The sequence below is a fragment of the Chrysochloris asiatica genome, unplaced genomic scaffold (genome assembly GCF_000296735.1).
Source record: "Chrysochloris asiatica unplaced genomic scaffold, ChrAsi1.0 scaffold00056, whole genome shotgun sequence".
Taxonomy (NCBI): domain Eukaryota; kingdom Metazoa; phylum Chordata; class Mammalia; order Afrosoricida; family Chrysochloridae; genus Chrysochloris; species Chrysochloris asiatica.
In genome coordinates this window covers 17,878,613-17,891,751 of record NW_006408574.1, presented here as the reverse complement: position 1 = coordinate 17,891,751, position 13,139 = coordinate 17,878,613, and positions in this window count along the sequence as shown.

Sequence of the window (13,139 nt, the reverse complement as noted above, 5' to 3'; positions counted from 1 at the left end):
CTTATTGATAAAGATCAATTACTACAACCTTCAGTATGAATTACAACTCAATATAGAGAAAACAGCAATCCTTTCCACTGACCAGTAAATAGCATCATGATAAATGAAGAAAAGATTAAAGCAGTCAAAGACTTCATTTTGCCTGGATTCACAATCAACACTCATGGAAGCAGCAGTCAAGAAAGCAATTGACATATTGCATTAGGGAAATCTACTGCACAAGACCTCTTTAAAATGTTAAAGAAGAAAGAGATCAATTTGAGGACTAAGGTGTGCCTGACCCAAGTCATGGAATTTTCATTGCCTCATATATATGTGAAAGTTGGACAATAAATAAGGAAGACTATAGAAGAGCTGATGAATTTGAATTATGGTGCTGGAGAAGAATGACGTGGAGAGATGGAGCAGCCAGAGACTCTGAACTCAGGGAGGGAGAGGGTCTGTGTGCTGACGGCCAAGGGGCAGTCTTGAGGGGTGTACCCTTTGGTTGTTTAATGATGCATAGAGGGGATTGTAATCATTGCAATGAAATGAAATAAGATAGGATGAATGTAAAGCTAATGTTCCCCCATGTAGACTATCACATAATTCACAATAAAAACTTTTTTTAAAAGTACTATAGACTGCCAGAAAAACCAACAAGCCTGTGTTGGAAGAAGTATAGACAGAATACTTCTTGGAAGCCAGACTTCATCTCTCATATGTCAGACATGTTTTCTGGTTCTACCCTGTTCCTTAATAGACCATATTTCCAACTGGAAATATGGTCAGTGATTGGGGCCGTTGTAATGAATTACTGAACCCAGAAAAGAATCAGAGAGATCAATGGGAGCAATGCCTGATATTAGAATTGATTTTTAAAAAATGGCTGGAGAATACTGGAGGGACCATTCCCCAGAGGAGAAGGACATCATGCTTGGCAAAGTGGATGGTCTGCAAAAAAGAGGAAGACCCCCAATGAGATGGGTTGACAGAGTTGCAGCAGCAATGGGCTCAAGCTTAAAACCAATGGTGAGGATGTCACAGGGTCATGCCGTGTTTTGTTCTGTTTTGCCTAGGGTCACTGTGAGTTAGAATACAATCGATAGCATCTAACAACAACTAGCAATTTGTGTGTGTGTTATTCATTGTCTAAAATAGATCCTGTGTAATTGTGGTTCATAAAACAAACTCCAGGTTCATAAAACAAACTCCTTCTATTAACAAAATAAAAGGGAACTGTGCTTATAATGACTTAAAAAGGAAAAAGAATGGGTTCATATGCTTAAAGCACCTCCCATGTTTCAGCTTTGTGCTATGTAGTGCGCATATAATTTAAGATATTTATATGAAATTGCTTTGATAAATGATGCAACATCTTGCAGATGTTTTACAGTTCTCTACAATGCTCAAAATATAACTAGTAGTATAGATACGAATCAAGACTTGTTCCAAATCTTATGTTCTGTTCATTTTTTGCATTTCAAGACATATTTTCAAATTCCATAGAAATCAGAACCACACAATTATCTATTGCATTTTTTGCATTCTAAAATATATATAGCAAGAAAACGTCCCTGGGCTTAATTTCTAGTCTATATCTAAGGGTCTAAAGAAGAAAAGAGATTTTATTTGTATTAAGTGGTTTTGTTTTGGAGGCATGGGTAATGAGCTCAAGCAAGACTAGAGACAAAATGTCATTGTTGGTTTTTCAGAAGGAACGTTGATATTGCCTTCCCAGTAGTTTGCCCAGAGCTTGCAACAGAAAGCAGAGAATATCTCATAAGGTCACACCATGAAACAATGTGAAAGTACAAACGGGGCAAGCTGAATAGTCAGCATTGGAGAATCTCTTTTTTCCACGCTGTGTGTGATTGTGCCATATATTTGGTTTCCAGGATCATTTCCATTACACAGCATCCTTCCAAAGAAAAGTCACGTTCCCACTTTGTTGTTTTGTATGGTATCCTATTTATTTATTTATTTATAACACCAGCTGAAATCTCCTGATGAAACCTTCTAATTCTGTACCACTCAAGTTTGGTGAAATTACTCTTTAATTGTTTGGCGATGCTATTACAGATAACTTTTGCTTTATCTTTTCTATTGACTATGTCTTTTTAAATTCATTGAAATCATTCATTCAAGGCGTTCTGATTCCATAATCATTTACTGCCTCAGGGACCCTACACATGGTTGCTCTGAGTCAGAACTAGCTGGACAGCAACAATCCCCACCATGCATGTTATTTTTGGAGCCTTGGTATGGTCATGTTTTAGAATAAGTACTGGGCTGTTAGCCACAAGGTTGGTGGTTCAAAACTTACCAGTCACTCCTCAGAAACCCTGTATAGAAGCATTATGAGTAAGAACCAACTCTACAGCACTGAACAACAACAATGCTATTTTTAAAGGGAATTTCGTTTTCCAGATTATCAACTTTTTCTAAGTCCCTTTGACTCCTTACATACCGACTACTACAGCTTAACTGAAAAGAGATGAAATACACCTTTCAGACAACAGAGAACGCATGGCTGCTCCCACTGAACATGTAAATGGTTACAAGAAACACATCCACCACATGTATATGTTTTGTTATAAGTGTTGGTTAGATATGGAGTATTTTTTGGTTTTAAGTTTCAGTAGCCTTTTTGTATTGTTGCTGTTGTTTTGTTTTTTTGAATGATTGGTTAGTTAGTATTTGAAAGAAATATTAATATATTATCATTTTAATTGGTCCCTGTAGCTCACAACAAAACAAAGAGAATATATATCTAGTGCACACTTCTTCAAAATGCTATCTATGGAATACCTCTTGTTGTTGTTGTTGTTAAGTGCCGTCGAGTTGGTTCCGACCCATAGCGACCCTGTACAGGGTTTCCGAGGGTGTAAATCTTTACGGGAGTAGAAAGCCTCATCTTTCTCCCACAGAGTGGCTGGTAGTTTTGAACCGCTGGCCTTAAGGTTCGCAGCCTGATTTGTAACCCCTACGCTACCAAAGCTAGAGGAGTTCAAATAAAGATGTACTTTGTGTTAATGCCTGTGGGAAAATGCTAGTCTAAGTTAAATATATTTCTACTGAAAGCTTGTCCAAAGTTTTTCATATTCTCTGTGTGTACATGTGTAGTATGTTCCTTCTACTATAATATGATAATATGACATAATATTATGCACATTCATTGTTTTCCAATTGATCTATGTCAGGCAATTCAGATAACACATCTTATAAAAGTAGTTTGCTGACTTTCACATTTGAGTGTCTATTAAATGTAAGTAAATCCTTTTAACGTAAAACCCATTTACTCATTCATTCCTCGCTTTACCCCTTCTAAATATTTTGACCGAGTACCTAAAAATTATCTGCACTTATAGATACTGGGACTTATAAAGATGAATTACACAATTCTCCTCCAAAGTGCACACATAACTATAATACACTGTGCCTATGCCTGGGAGGGGAAAAGCATCCAAGTAACTTTGAGTGATAGAAAATGTTCTAAGAAAAACTACATTTAAGTTGTATTTTAATGTGCTATTAGTAGTTTCTTGGGTTCAGAATGTGCTGAATAAAAATATCTAAGCATAGTAAGTGTCATTAAGAAAGAGAAAGGTAAAAACGTGTATGATTTTAGCCTCTATTAGTGATCTTGTAGTAGAAGAATGGTTAGCTTTCTCTTGAATGCTTAGACATCTATAGATAGATAACTGATTGTTGTTGTTGTTATGTGCTGTGGAGTTGGAGCCAGGTTTCCGAGGGTGTAAATCTTTACGGGAGTAGAAAGCCTCATCTTTCTCCCGCGGAGCAGCTGGTAGTTTCGAACTGCTGACCTTGCGGTTCACAGCCCGATTCGTAACCACTACGCTACCAGAGCTCCTTAGATAACTGATAGTAATGAGTTAAAAGTTGTAGGATTTCTATATTGTCTTATAAATCAGGTGAAAAACAGCAAAAGAGTTTTTATCCTTTCAGCATACAAGAATGCTTACAAGTGAAGTATCATGCTACTTTCTTTTCCTGAGAATTCGTAAGTACAAGATACTCAATCTTCGTGTTTCTGGATTGCTTTTTCCCTCCCATATGTCACCTCCAGGAAGCTAGTCCTCTCCTGCCAGTACGATGAAGTTCCTTAAGGGGAAACATTTCATTTTTTTTTTAAGTGAAAGTACAGAAAATTGAAAATAAAAACAAAAGAAGAAATTATAGCACTTTAGTGATAGTTTGCCTTTCAGCAGAGAGTGGACAGAACTAGAGGGAAGCAGACAAGGAAATGTGAGAGATATTATGGAAGGATTTGTGTTAATTTTCTAGTTATTTAACTCTTGAAGACTTTAGGGGCCCTCTACTCAGAAAAAAAGAAATCACATTTAGCACATATAATGTGTACTCGTTTTCAGAGTGTTTCTGGATCTCTTGAATGCAGTTTGTGCATATAGGTCTATGGGCTTCTAGGCAAAAATACTTGGGAAGATGAGAAATGGGGGAAGAATAAAGGAAAAAATAATTTTAAAAATATAAAAGGAAGACAATATAAAACAGGGATGCCATAGAAAGCATTCTGGTCAGTGCCAAGATAATATTGGCTGAAAAGAACTAAGTGTTGGGTTTGGGAAGAGAAGAGGGCAATGGAAAAGAATAAACAGAGACATTGTTGTTGTTGTTAAGTGTTGTTGAGTCAATTCGGACCCATAGTGACCATGTATAGGGTTTCCGATGAGCAACTGGAGAGCTTAAACCACCAACCTTGCAGTTCAAACTGATTTTGAGTACAGTGCATTGACCCACAGCGTCACACAGTAAATTTAACAAACTAATCACCAAGGGTCCTGGTGTGGCTCTCTCTGTTGGATAAAGCACTGGACGGCAAGGTGAGTTTGAACCAAAGGTCAGTAGTTCAAGCTCATCAGCTGCTCCTTGGAAACCCAATGTAGGGTGGCTCTGAGTCAAAACCAACTCAGTGGCACTTAACAACAACAAAAATTCATTGGGATAATAGGATTCATTATTGGAAATGGCCCTCTTTTTCAGAATGACTGTTCTACCTGAATCAACAGAAATGGAAACATCACTTGACAGTACTCAGAAGACCATTAAGTTATAAAAGAACAGGACAAAATTAAAACTGTGAAATTTCTAAAATAACCACTTTAGACTCACCAGTACTTACTAATTCCTAATTAGAGGAGGAATGGGCAATCTATTTCTATGTCTTCCCCTGTCTTTCTTTATTCCCTCAGTTTGATAGTGGGCAGTCTCCAGAGGATTCTTTGTCACAGATGAACAGGACATAACTATTTTAAGACCTTGCATGTCTGAAAATATCTTCACTCAACTTGATTGAATATTTGGATAGGTTTAGGAGTCTAGATGGAAAAAACTTCCCTTCAGAGTTTTACAGCCATTACTCCATAGCCCTTTTGATTTCATTATTGCTTTTCAAACAGTTGAAAGTCATTCTAAATTCAGACCTGTTGTATTTTTTCCTAGAATTTCTTCTGAAATGCAATGATCAGAGATTTTACCATGATGTGTCTCAGGCTGAATCTGTACATGCTTTGTGTATCTTCAATTCATTCAACTATTATTGTTGTTGTCAAGTGCTGTCCGACCTTGTTGTCCAGTGCATTATTAACCCACAGCGCCACCCAGGACTGCTTTTAGTTCATTGATAATCTCCTCCCCTCAATCTAGTCACACCATGAAACTATTATTTGGCAATTAGACCCTCTGCATTGGTCCACTAATTGTTTTAAAGATAGGTTCACTCTTGCTTTTTATTTATATTTTGTAGCTGCTGTTGTTCTGCCTTCTGGAAAGTCAAACTCAGCTCTGTCTTCCAGCTCTTCAACCTTTCAATTTGCATTTAAAGAATATGTTTTCATGGCTGTCATTCATCAAAATACTTTTTAAAGAATACTCACTTAAAAATGTAGCATCCTATTCTAATTTCTTAGATGGAATGACTCTTCCCAATGGAGTCCTGGTATGGCGCTGTGGATTAATGTGCCAGACTGCAAAGCCATTTGAACTTCAAGGTCAGCAGTTCAAGCTCACCAGCTGCTCCTCAGAAATCCTATACAGGGTTGCTATGGTCGGAATCAACTTGAGGGCACTTATCAACAACAACAACATCTTGCTTATATTCGTGTTAGCCTTTTATAGATTTCTTCTTTAGACATTGATTCTGTTTTCCCCAAGTCATTTTTATTTTATGTATTTGTTTCCATTTTTATCTGCCTTGTTAGATACTTTCCTCAGAAGTCTGGTAACTGAAAATCTGACATGCAGTTCTGAATGACTCGATGAGGCTTGTTGAATATGAGTTTCACACTTGAATAAAGATGGCAGATCCTTTGTTGGGGGTACTCCAATGCCATTATGTTTAGATCATTCCTCTTAGGTTAGTCAGGTCCTCTTGTCTGAAAAGTAATGGTTGATAGCCAGGAGTTATCTTTGAAAAGAAAGAAGAGATGATGATGCTTTAGAATTCATCCTTTATTGTATATATTACATGTTTTATCCTCTTCAAGAAACAGAGCTTAGAAATCTGCCCTGGGGTTGTGCTAAGAAATGCAGCAGCTCAGATAGCTTTCACACAGTTTTTACTCTCTAGTTCCTTTCCGGAAGTAATGTGGCCTGCCAGTTTCTTTGCATTTTGAAGGAAGTTTTTTTGACCTATAATTTAGTGTTTGGTTGTTGCTGTTCTGTTAAACTAGTCAACATTCATCCATTTTACTTCCAACTTCCAAAAGCAGGTGCTATTCTGTGTGCATTTCCCCTGCCTTCATTGTTTTTCTGAATTTAGATATTTTTTCAGTTATATAATTTTATTGAGGTTCTAGGATGATGCTAAAATAAATGCATGCTTGAGGCTGAACCATAACTAAATAATGCCTAAAAAGACAGTCAACTTCATGTTATTGTCCTATGTAAGTCTGCATTTTCAACTAACATATTTTGCTTACCACTTGACAAATATCAATTATATCATTTTTAAGAATACTTTTGACCAAAATGAATTAATACCTTTAGATTGTCTATCTCTTAAACCAGATTAGCAATAGAGCAGTATGATAGAAACAATCTCTTGAGAGTTATCCAGAAATGAACCACAAGTCTCAATGCCATACCCACATTCCTGTGGGTAATTCACTGTCTTAAGATTTCATTTCTTATTGTACTTCAAACTACAGAGTCTCTTACTGTATTCTAAGTTGCATAGTCTCCTTTGAAGCCAATTTTCCTACAGATATTTGACTTGGATAGTTTTAAGCCAAGTCCTTTGTTGTCCAGGGCTGTGAGCAACATTTAGTCTGACCTGGACCCAGATGACAAACAGCATTCACTGACAGGAACGTGCCCTAGAGAGATAATTTCCAACCTTGGCTTCATACCAGACTCATCTGCACCTCTTTAAAAAATAAATGTTTCTGAAACCACCTTGACCTAGCATCTCCCCTATGCTAATATCAAAATTGATAATTTCTGTAATGGTATCTCAGAATATGATAGGGGACTTACGATACAAGGATCAAACTTTAGAAAAATATAGAAATACTACATTACAAGTATTTTTATACAATTATTTATGGCACATTCATGAATCTAAGGAATCTCATGGTCACCACTACATGAGACTCACTAGTTTTGGTGATGTTTTTCTACAGTTGGTGAGCATAGATCAGTAAGGTACTGATAGCTATAAGATACTACAAGAAAGCAGCTAACTGAACAACACATTTTTGCAGGTTTTCTCTGGCTTGTGATTTATTTTAAACTTAAAAAGTATTGTTTATGTGTCTGAAATAGCAATACAAACTCACTATAACACATTTTTACCACTTGTTAAAAAAACATTAACAAGATAAAGAAACAGCTATGTGAGAACACTGAAAAGTAACTAAACACATGCAGATTGTGGAGAAGAATCCTAACTTGAAGAAACAACCATAATCCAATGAGATTCTTATCTGTTTCTTTTCCCTTTTCTCTCAGAGCTTTTTCCAATGTGCAACAAGCATACAATGTTACAGTGGCAGACAAAGTAGTTAAACTGTGATTGAAACCTCACATACTTGGCCCAGAGAAACAATAAGAAGGGGCCGTTATGTGCAACAGGTCAAGAAGGAAATCTTGGAAGAAAAATAGTTGGTAAAAGACATTGCCCCAATTCTGTACATGAGTCCAAATGAGGCTCAGTCAAACCCCTAATCCTTGCAAACACAGGAGAGACTCAAACATGGGTAGCAAAGGCTTTCAACTGGACTAAAATCTCGGATCAACTCCTTAATACTTATGCAGACCCCTCTGCTAGCATATCTCACTAGTACTGTCGTTCTTGCTATATACCTATCTACTGCTTGGGTGAAAATAGAGCCAAAATGGTAAGTTCTGTGCAAGACCTGAAGGGTTGCCGAGAGTCATTGCCTCAGGTTCCTCCAGTCTTTTTATAATCGGTTACCCTGGTCTTTTTTATATATAATTTCGAGTTTTATTTCAAATTGTCTCCCACTCTTGTCTGGAATCTTCACATGTGATTCCTTTCACAGTAGTTGGTAGCAGAGCGAGGCAGCATCTAGTTCTTCTCTTCTCAGAGTCTTTTTGATAAATATTCATGTGTTTCATTGCTCCATTGGACTGACTGACTGATGTCAAGCATCGTCAATTCTCATCACTTTTCTTTCTTCCGTATATGGAGAGACCAATATATGCACATTATATTGTCGCTCATGAGCTTTGAGTGTTGTGATGAACATGGATGTTCATATTATTTACTCATGTCACTGCTCTTACATCTAGGGACTATATACAAACAGAGGGATTTCTCTGGGAGAAACATAAGCCTTTCTGCTACTCAAAGATCTAGTCTTTGCAACCCTATATAGGGTCCTTTTGTGTTGGAACCAACTCCATGACACTTAATTAAAGCAAAAGGGGTTCTGGACCATATGGTATTGCTAGTTCCAACTTTTTGAGGAAGAACCATACCATTTTCCACAGTTGTTGCGCCATTTTGTGGTCCCACTAGCAATGTAGGAGAATTCTAGTCTTACTAGATTCTCAACAGCATTTGTTACATTCTGTTGTTGTTTCTTTCGTTTTATTTAGTTTTGTTTTTTGAACTTTGCAATTAATGCTTGTGTGAGATGACAGTTCATTGTTATTTTGGTTTGTATCTTTCTAACGGAGTCCAGGGGTAGTACTGTGTGTTAGTGCACCAGAGTGCACAGCCATTTGATCTGCAAGGTTGACAGTTCAAGCTCACTTTGGTAAGCCTATGCAGGGTCTCTATGGGTTGGAATCAACTCGATGGCACTTAACAACAACAACAACAATGGATAATGATTGCAAACATTTCTTCATTTTTGTTGGCCACCTGAATGTCTTCTGTGGAGAAGGGTCTGCTTATGTCCTCTGCCCATTTATTAATTATTGTATTTGTCTTTTTCTTATATAGAAGTTGCAGTTTTCTATGAATTTTAGAGATTAGTTCCTTGTCTAATCTCTAAAGAAGTCACTGCAAAATTTTCTCCCAGTCTGTGAGCTTACTTTTACTCTTTTGGTGAAATCTTCTGATACATTAAACTGTCTAATTTTCAAGATGACCCAGTCACCTATTTTGTCTTCTGCTGTTTAGTTATTTGTCGACATGTTTGACAGTGTATTTATGCCATGTATCAGAGCTGCTAACTTTGTCAATAGTTTTTCATTGGTAATCTTTATTGTTCTAGGCTTTACCTTTAGGTTTTTAATCCATGAATTTGTTTTTGTATATGCTGTGAAATATGGGTCTTGTTTCATTTTTCTGAAAATGGAGTTCCAGTTTCACCAGTACCATTTGTAAAGGAGATAATCTCTTCCCCATGTAAAGTGTTTTGGCCTTTTATAAAAGATCCACTGACTGTATGAGGATGGATTTACTTCTGGATTCTTAATTCTGTTCTATTGATCTATGTTTCTTTTGTGATATAAGTACCAGGCTGTTTTGACCTCTGTGATTGTATAGCAGATTTTGAGGTCAGGAAGTGAGAGGCCTCAGTCTTTGTTCTTGTTCTTAAGTAATAATTTGCTTATCAGAGGTCTCTTTCCTTTGCATATAATGTTAGTGGTCAGTTTCTCCATTTCTTTAAAGAATGATGTTGGAATTTCAAACAGGATTGCGTTATATCCATAGATTCCTTTGGGTAGTGTTGATGTTTTTGCAATGTTAAGCATTCTTCTACTTTTGTAGTAGAAGTGGTTTCTTGTAGTAGTGTTTTATAGCTTTCTTTGTATAGGTCTTTTGCTTTTCTGCTTAATGTATTGCTAAGTATTTCATCTTTTGGGTGGCTATTGTAAATGTTATTGTTTTCCTCATCTCATTCTCAGAGTTATCTTTGTTAATGTAGAGGAATTCATCTGATATTTATGTGTTGATTTTTTCCCTGCCACTTTATGGGATCTGTCTGTGAGTTCCAATAATTTTCTTGTTGAGTCTTTGGGATTTACTAAGTATAAGATCTTATCATCTGAAAACAGATAGAGTTTTACTTCTTCTTTGTGAATTTGAATTTCTTTCATTTCCTTTACTTGCCTTGTTACTCTAAGACTTTCAGCAAAATATTGAATGGAAGTGTTGATAAAAGGCATCATTGTTTGGTTCCTGTTCACAAAAGGAATGCGTTCAGTTTCCCTCCATCCAGAGAAATGTTCGCTATTGTATTTGTATTTGTTGTTAAGTGCCTTTGAGCTGATTCCAACTCATAGTAATCCTGTCCAGGTTCTAAGGAGTGAACCATCAACCTTGAGATTCAAACCGAAATTGAGGTTCAATACTTATCCTGTATTGAATATATGTCATACCAAATATAATGCCATACCAAAACTCCAGGATTTATATATTGCTGCTAATTATACAGAGGGATTTCCCTTTTATTCTTATTTTCTTGTGTGTTTCTATCAGGAATGGATGTTGAATATTTTCAAATGCCTTTCTGTATCAATCAGTATTATCTTGTGTTTCTTTTCTGTTGCTTTATTTTTGGTGGATTTCATTGATTGTTTTTCTAGTATTGAAACATCCTTGCACAAGAGGAATGGAATTCTAATTGATCATGATGTACTATTTTTTACATATATTTAAAAAATTCTATTGGGTAGGATTTTGTTGAGAATTTTTATACCTATGTTCATGACAGAAATTGGTGTTTGCCTCATTTGATATAGGAATTATGCTTACTTCATAAAGTGTGTTTGAGTGTTTTCCATATATTTCTGTGTTCTGAATTAGTTTAAGTACAATTGGTGTCACCTTTTCTCTGAATATTTGGTAGAGGTCACCAGTAAAGTCTTATTTTTGCGATTTGTATATTCTCCCTTTCTTTTGTTAGATTTGCCAGTGGTATGTCAATTTTATTAATCCATTCAGAGAACCAGCTTTTTGTATTGTTGATTGTTTCTATTGTTTTTCTGTTTCCTGTTTCATTTATTTCTGCCATAATCTTTATTATTTCTTTTTTCTAATGGCAATAAGCTTATTTTGCTGGTCTTTTTTCTATTTGTTGAAGATGTTGCATTAATGTGTAAATTTAGATTTTTTTTTTTTTAATGTGTGTATTTATTGCTATAAGTTTCCTGCAAACACTGCTTTTGCTGTGTCCCAAAAGTTTTGGTATATTCTGTTTTTGCTCTTATTTAATTCAAGCAATTTTTATTTCATTTTGTTTTTCTTCTATTATCCAGTACCTTTTAAGCAGCGTGTCATTCAATTGTCATGTATTTGATTTTTTAACTTGCTCTTCCTTTTGTTGATTTCTAATTTTATGGCTTGTGATCTGAAAAGATGCTTTGAAGTATTTTGATGTTTTTAAATTTATTGAGACTTGCTTGTGGCCTTACATTTGGTCTATTCTGGATAGCACGCCATTTGCACTGTAATAGAATGTGTATTGTTCTGTTATTGGATTGAGCGCTTTGTATAAATCTATGGGATCAAATTGGTAGATTGTGTTGTTTAGTTCCGCTGTGTCTCTGTTGAGATTTTTTCTAGTTGTTCTTTCATTGAAAGTGGTATATTTAAATCTTCTCTGGTAGCGTAGTGGTTACAAATCAGGCTGCTAACCTTAGGGTCAGCAGTTTGAAACTACCAGCCATGGGAGAAAGAATTTTGCTCCAGTAAAGATTTACAGCCTCGGAAACCCTGTACAGGGTCGGTATGAGTGGGAACTGACTCCACGGCACATAACAACAACAACTATTATTGTAAAGTTGTCTACTTTCTTCTTCAAGTCTATTAGTGTTTAATTTATGTATTCTGAGGCTCTTTTATTCAGAGCATATGTATTTACTATGGCTATATCCTCTTGTTCACCTGCCCTTTAATTATGATTTAATTATGAAGGAATAACTAGTTAAAATTATTATTTAATGTCCTTCTTTGTCTCTAATAGTGTTTCTTGCTTTAAAATCTACTGCATAAGAAATTATATGAAGTGAAAATGTGGTATCATGATTGGAGGAAGGCTCATTAACAACCTACAATATACAGATGATACAACCTTGCTTTCTGACAATGAGGAAACTTAAAAAACTTATGAAGATCAAAGACTATATCCTTCAGCATGGATTGAAACTCAAATGTAAAAGAAAAAAAAAATCTCAAAATTACAAAAACAAATAACATCAGGATAAATGGAGAAAAGATTGATGTTGTCAGAGACGCATTTTGATTTTGCTTAGATCCACTCTCAACATTCATGGAAGCAGCAATCAAGGAGCTGAATGATGTATTGTATTTATCTCTACTGCACAAGACACTTTAAAATGTAAAAGAGCCAAGAAACCAGCTTGAGGATTAAGGCGTGCCTGATCCAACCAATGTAATTTCTATTGCCTCATATATGTGCAAGTTAGAAAATAAACAGGGAAGACTGTAGAAGAATCAATGCATTTGAATTATGATGTTGGAGAAGAATATTAAAAGTGCCATGGACTTCCAGAAGAATAAATAAATCTGTGTTGGAAGAATTATAGCCAGAATGTTCCTTGAAAGCCAGTACAGTGAGACTTCATCTCTCATACTTCAGACATGTTATCAGCAGGGACCAGTCCCTGGAAAAAGATGCCTTGCTTGGTAAAGTGAAGAGTCTGCAAAAAAGGGGAACATCCACAATGAGATGGATTGG